This window comes from Balaenoptera ricei, chromosome 21, assembly GCF_028023285.1.
Source record: "Balaenoptera ricei isolate mBalRic1 chromosome 21, mBalRic1.hap2, whole genome shotgun sequence".
Classification (NCBI taxonomy): Eukaryota; Metazoa; Chordata; class Mammalia; order Artiodactyla; family Balaenopteridae; genus Balaenoptera; species Balaenoptera ricei.
In genome coordinates, this window is record NC_082659.1 from 38924428 (window position 1) to 38931335 (window position 6908).

Sequence of the window (6908 nt, forward strand, 5' to 3'; positions counted from 1 at the left end):
GGCCCATTCTTATTCATCCCAATATTTCATGATTTTAAATGACACATACCCACTCGGTAGTGCTTACATATTTGCAAATACTGATCTACTGAAGCAGGTTTGCTTCGTTTCTTCTTACTTGATACTGAATATTGCTTTCAGCACTTCTCAAAACCCTTCATCATCTACATCTTCATATTGTATATTTAATAAAAAGACAATTGCTGAAGGACTTAATTATTGTCTCAATTGCATGCTAACACATTCTTTATAGACTATTTTCCCAGTATGAGTTTTTTGATATGAATAGCAAGTGAAAGATTTTCCACATTGTCTTTAGAATTGGCATCTCCTCAGTGTGAGCACTTTCTTGTTCACTCAGGAATAAGGAATCACTGAAGAATGTCCTTCCTTCATTACACTGAGACTATTTTTTCAGTGTGAACCCTCTCATATCCAATGACTCCATGACTAATGGAACTCTAGCATTCATTTCATCGGATTTCTTCTACAGCAGTGATTAGATGGTGTACCCCAAGAGGGCTCTCCTCGTAGTCAACCTTGGGCTGTCTTCTCTACTGTGTCAAGAATGCATCGCACTCTGAGTTCTCTGTGTATTCTGAGTCTGGAGCTCCAACTGAAGGCTCTTCCACCATGATTCCAGGGTCAGGGTTTCTCTCCACATGACATTCCTGGTGGTTTAAAAGGGATAATTTCTGGCTGAAGGCTCCATATCTTTGATTACAGACACAGGGTTTCTACTCTGTATGAATTCTCTGGTGTTTATAAAAGTGGGAGCTCTGTGTAAAGGCTGCACCACATGGATTCCAGACATAAGGAGTCTCTCCTGTCAGTTTTCTAGAGCATATAAGCGTGAGAGCTGCGTTTAAAGGCTTTTCCACGTTCATCGCATTTGTAGGGTTTCTCATCAGTGTGAATTCTCCCCGATGACTAAGGTCATGGCGTTGACTAAATGCTTTCTCACATAAATGATATTCACTCTTGTTTCTCTCCTGTGTGAATGTGTTCATGACATCGAAGGGTTGGATGGTCACTGAAAGCTCTTCCACAGTCATTCCAAACATAGGGCTTCTCGCCCCTGTGAGTTTATTGGTGTGAATAAAAGTCAGGTCTCTGGCTGCATTACCTTTATAAGGTTCATCTTCTCCAGTGTGAGCTGTTGGTGTATAAATACGAGGCTTCAGCTGAATTATTTTCCACGTTCAGGATATTTGCAAGAGTCACTCCAGGGTGCACTCTCTCATGTTGTCTAAGGTTGGAGGGTGACTAAAAATCTTCCACATTCTGAGATCTGCATGATTTTTCTCTAGTATAATTAGCTTATGTTAATTCAGTGATGAATAACGGCTGAAGTCTCTCCCATTTGGGCTGAAAGTATAACACATGTGGAGTTAAGGTTGTTGTATGTGAAATGTCCTCATATTCATTGCATTCAGTGGGCTCTTCTCTAGCATGAAATCCCTGCTATTGACAAGGAAAAGGAGGCTGTTAAAAATTCCTCACATAATATTCATTCAGTCATTTCTCTACATGTGAATTCTAGGCGGCTCCCTCAGTGATGGTCTTCATTGAAAATCTCCCAATGTTAGTTACATTCACAGGTACTGTTACTTTGCTGATTTCACACAAATTTTGTATCTGGTAAACCCTCACTGGTCATAGCTTTCTGAATAAGTTTTAGGTCTTCTTTATGTTTTAAACACTATATCCACGAGCTATGTTTAATCAATTACCTTTTCATTGAAGCCCAGGTTAGAGTTTGACATGTAATGTCAAATGACATGGGTCCTCAGATTGTTCCATCCTCCATTACATTGATAGAAAATCTCCTGGCCACATGTCCAAAGTCATGGAAGGCAGAGCTAGGGTTGAGGCTCTGATGTTGCTGATTCCCACATGAGGAGGAACCAAGGTGACTGAAGGTAAGGGCATCTGGGGTGGCGGGGGGCGCAACAAGGAAGGTGGGGTGCTAAAGGCCTGGAATGGGTGTTGGAAAACAAATGTTGGTGCCTTTCACCAAGAATTATTAAATGAGAATTTTGCGAGAGGTGTCCTTGCTGTGGAGACAAGACTCTTCAGGAGACCATGGTAAGGGTTACCTGGGAATAAGTGTTAATCCTAGGAACTGAATATTAATAAAATAATAACTCTGAATAGTAAGTCGAAACAAAGTATAACACCCCATAATTTGCATTGTTTTCTGCAAAATGGGGATATTATATCCTCCTTACATGCCGAGTAGGCAATGCAGCCTTGTTTTTGACCATGGGAAGAAAAAGCGTTCCTTCTGTCTGTGCATGGCTGTGGGTTAGGTGGGAGGGTTCACACCCAGTTGAGTGGTTAGGGATTCATGCCTGGTGTATCTAACAATACTTTGAAAGGCTGGGTTCTCAAGGCTGCTTTCTCTTTCCTCAGATTTACCTGATTGATTTTCGGATTGCCCCTGCATAAGGAAGCAGAGGAGGACAGGTGGTGGCAGAGTTCCTGATAATGAAACAACAGGTGAGAAAAAAACTTACTTTGATTCCTAAATTGATCCATGTTTTGCCAAATGGTCCGGTTTCTACTTTGGGTCCGGATCCTCTAAGTGCACCCAGGAAATATTAACGCCAGTTATGTTCACCACCCTGTTAGGGATATGGCAGGTCAGGGACCAATGTAGAAATACTCTCTTTCGCAACATTTACTTTCACTTGTTCCAGCCTCCATTAAGGCTGTGAACTCACAGAAGACGGGAGAGGTTTTTTCCTTCTCTTTTTTTAAAGGTCCTCCCTTGGGCTCAGTGGCCTCCTTCATCATGTTACTGGCTGCAGTGGACTTAGGAATGCTGTGAACACAGGGGATAGAGAATGACTCAGAGCAGAAATCTCTAGGCCAGTGGGGAGCAGGCGTTTCATCAGGTAAGTCCTGTGTCATAGGTGCTGGTGTGAGTGGGGGTTTGGTGAGAGATAGCAATAAAGAATCATTTATTTTTCCTAATTTTAAAAAGATTAACTTTTTACAGACTACTCATAAACATTTTGATAGCTTCAAAAAGATAATCGTAAGTTTCTTAACAAAGTTGTTCACATAACCCTTTTCCTTTGTATTCTTAACCTTCATTCAATTTAGAAAGTTGAATGAACGGTCTGCAGATTCTTATTCTCTTAATTTTGACTGTGTATGGAGGAGAAGGGGCATAGTACACAGAACAAAATGTAGAGCACTGGACAGCAAACCACAGTCTGGAGAGCTCCAAGACCTCACTCCGCCACAGTGATATCAATAAAACAACCAGGATCTGCCTGAATGAGTTGGGGTTCTAGCCCAGGGAACCCCAGAAGTGGCAACAATGGGCTTTCTGATCCCCCCATTGGCAGCCCTGATAAGTGTTCCTATTAGACCCAGGGATGTGTGTGTGTGTGTGCTTGTGTGTGTGCGTGTGTGCGTGTCTTTCTTCTTCCTGGCACCCCTTAACTTGCCGAGTGTGCGTCAGTGTTTCATGAAAACCATGACCATGTGGTGCTAAAGTTATAAGACTCTCTCAGTCTTGTATCTTCCTGTGTTGGATACATAAAATTTCTCTAATAGGTCCAGATGCAAATGTTCAGTTGTCTCCTTGGCTCCTACCTGCAATGGCATGGGGATGTCTTTTCCTTGGGAACGCACCTCTAGGCTCATGGAGAGAAGAGCTGCACAGGTGTAGGGTGGACAGAGATAACTGGAGCAACCAAGTGAATTGCTAAGGTCTCCTGATAAGGAGGTAAGAGGCTGGGCACTAAGGGAACCCAGGTTTGCAGAGTCAGGGTTCCGACTGCAGAATTCTCCACATTAGCGTGAGGAGCGCGTCTCCTTCGCGACAGCCTCCTGCCCAAATCTTCCCAGCCTTGTTGGCTGCTGGGGTCGCGTCGTGCCGTGCTGAGCCGAACCGACATTTAGCTCCGAGGCGGACGCCCCGAGAGGAGCTCGAGCGTTTGGGCGGTCGGAGCTGATCCCTCGTCGCCCAGCGATCAGAATCCATCCCGCTGACGTTTGAGCTCGTTGTCGGGAGCCACCTGGCGGCCGCTTTTATATTGTCCCTTCCCTCCTGAGCTTCGGCGATCTTCGCGAGGGATGTGACTCGCCCGCTAGGCGCGGGGCAGAGTTCCGGGAGGCCGGCGACGCTGGCGGCGACCATCCCGGTGCTGCGGAGTGGTGAGCGCGTCCTGCTCTCACCGGAGATTGAATGTGGAGAAAAGTGTGTTGTGCGACTGGCGCTGAGCACCCTCGAAGGCTTGTGCGGAGGTCTGTGCCGGTCGACCAGCACTCCCTGGTGTCGCTTGGCCTGCGGAGACCTCACGTTCTGCTACGTGTGACCAGGAGAGCATGTCCGTGCCCGACGTCGTCCTCCGTGTGTCACGATCCGTTGTGCGTCCTCGCCGGCTTGGGGACCCGGGTCCATTCCGGTGCAGTCGAGGCGGTGGGGCTGCTCACCGGGGGGCACTTCAGTTTCTCCGCGTTCCACTCGAGGCTATCACGGGTCGGATCTTGCCCCGAAGCAGGAGCACGGGATCCGTGTCAACAGACTGGATCCACCCGGCAGATTGAACCGGCGTCTACGCTGGGACCTCCCGCCCCCACTCCTTGGTCGCCTCGTCAGCGTGGCGCTTGCGTTTGTGCAGGTCTCCTCACGGCGGACTGTCGTGGGCAAGCGGGAAGGGTGCTCGTGGAGGCCCAGCAGTCCCTCCTAGGCTTCGGTGGTCGTAGGTCGTAGTCGTTTCTCTTTGGGAAACAGGGACCGCCCGGGGCATACGGTGATGGTCGGGAGGAGACACGAGCCTGGCCGCGCTCCTGTGTGGGCGCGGTTGGTCGGTAGGTTTTCTGAAGAAGCTCTGCAGACAGGGAACGGCCTACAGACGCGGGGACGGATGAGGATCCCCCAGGGCAGAGAAATGGGACCGATGGTGGCCTGAGTCCAGGACAGGGTGTCAGGGGCGTGGCGGTGCGCCTCTTCGCCGGTGTGCCGATCTGGTCCTTCCTGTTGAGGTTCACACCAGTTGCACGTCACTTGGCGTCTGCAGCGCAAGGTCACCAGATGGCCGGATTTTGGTATTGGGCAAAAAGGGAATTTAATGAATTAACATTTTCTTTGTTGTGAGATTCACTACAATGTGAACATTAGTGAAATGAGAAATCCTAAGGTTTATAGTAAATCGACATTACTGTAATAATTACTATCGTTGCAGTTTTTTTCACAAAATGTTGATTTATGAAATTTAAAATATATTTACGTACAATTTTTGTGATACAAATCTGCTAATGAGAAAAATGGAATTCTTTTGCAAGGGGGTTGCCATTTAGCTTATTACAGATTCCTATCATCAAAATTTCAGTTGTTAATCCTGACTTATAAGGCGATTTTGCATAGTTTAAATGATTTCATATTTGAAAATTCATTTCACACAGATATGTACTACCAAATACTGCAGTTCATGAGCGTATGATTTTAATTGAGCATATTCATTGCTTGGAAGGAACTTATAAAATTCTGTTAGATTCTTCTATTGATATTTGCCTTTTAATATGTCATTATATTGTACATTAGTCATTTCCAATTCTGTTTGCAGTTAATTTTGAAAACATTGATTCAAGTTTATCTATCCACAGAGTATCTGATTGATTGAAGATGATGAAGGAGGGTTTTGGGATGCAGAATTTTCTAAATCCACCTGGAAGTCCGCGAACCTCTCCCTCCAGCCACAAGGCCCTGCCCCACATCCCTGCAGCAGACCAATCTGGAAAACCAGATTCCAACCCCTGCAACAATAGGCCCCAAGGGTCAGGACTTGGTCAGTGACTCACAGCTGCGTCATTTTCAGTCTTTTCCATGTAGAACCAAATGCAGGGAAAGCCAAATATGTTCCCGTAAGTAATCACTTAGGGCGCCCCTCTTCCTAACAGCTTGTTCCCAGCCTCCCACCATCACAAGCTCTGAGCAGGACATGCTTTCCTTTTTTTGCCACCAGAAAGTGTCCCCAGTCTTATGTGTGCCCTGAGTCTCAGCCTGATGTGAGTGGTGGTGGCTGACTCCCGTGCTCTATAGATAAGTTGTGAGTAAATAGTGTCTGTTCTCATTTGGGGGGGGTGTCGTTTTTCATATCTACAGAGCTTAGTATGGCAGGAAGCAAATAAACTCATGATAATGTTTCCATTGTTATTTTAAAAATCACATTTATTAATCACCATTTTTTAAACTTGAGACATAATTCAAATACCATAAAATTCACCCTTTGAAAAGTGTAGAATTTAGTACTTTATAATCTATTCACAAAATTGTGCAACCATCCAGCACTAAAACCAGAACATTTCATCACCTCAAAAAGAAACCCCATCCCCATTAGTCTCTTCTATTCCACCTATGCTCAGGCAGTGGCCACCTGCAAATCTGCTTTCTGTCTCTACGATATGCCTATTCTCAATATTTCATGTGACTGGAATCATACAATATGTGCTCTTTATATCTGGCTTCTTATACTGAATATCACGCATATGAGGCTCATGTTTAGAATGTATCAGTAATGTACTCCTTCGTTTGGCCTAAGAATTTTTCCTTTTAAGCCATAAGATTTTACGTACATTCACATGCCACAAGGGTTTTTTTTGTTTTTTGGGTTTTTTTGTAAAAAATATATTTTAAATTTAACCATTTAAAGTCTACAGTTGACTAATATAAGTACCGCTTCCCTGCCTGACCCCAACTTACCCCACTCACCTGGAGCTGCCAGTAGGCCCAGAGGACACAAGCCCAGCCATGCTGCCCGTTCCTTGGAACCCCAACGTCCATCCAAACTGACCATGACCCCCACTATTAGCGACCCTTCATTGTAGCAAAAAGAACTCCAGACACTGAGAGACTCTAGTGAAGAGGGCAGCTGTCCCCAGGCAAGTTG

At 45.4% G+C, this 6908-nt stretch overlaps 1 long non-coding RNA gene across 1 annotated transcript; it reads left to right on the top strand.

The window, feature by feature from the left end:
* Window positions 1-1846: 1846 nt before the first annotated feature.
* Window positions 1847-5727, top strand: LOC132356556 (uncharacterized). The gene is made up of 5 exons (XR_009499914.1): window positions 1847-1922; window positions 2416-2502; window positions 2766-2900; window positions 3571-3742; window positions 5626-5727. It is a non-coding gene; the product is annotated as an uncharacterized LOC132356556 (long non-coding RNA).
* Window positions 5728-6908: the final 1181 nt, after the last annotated feature.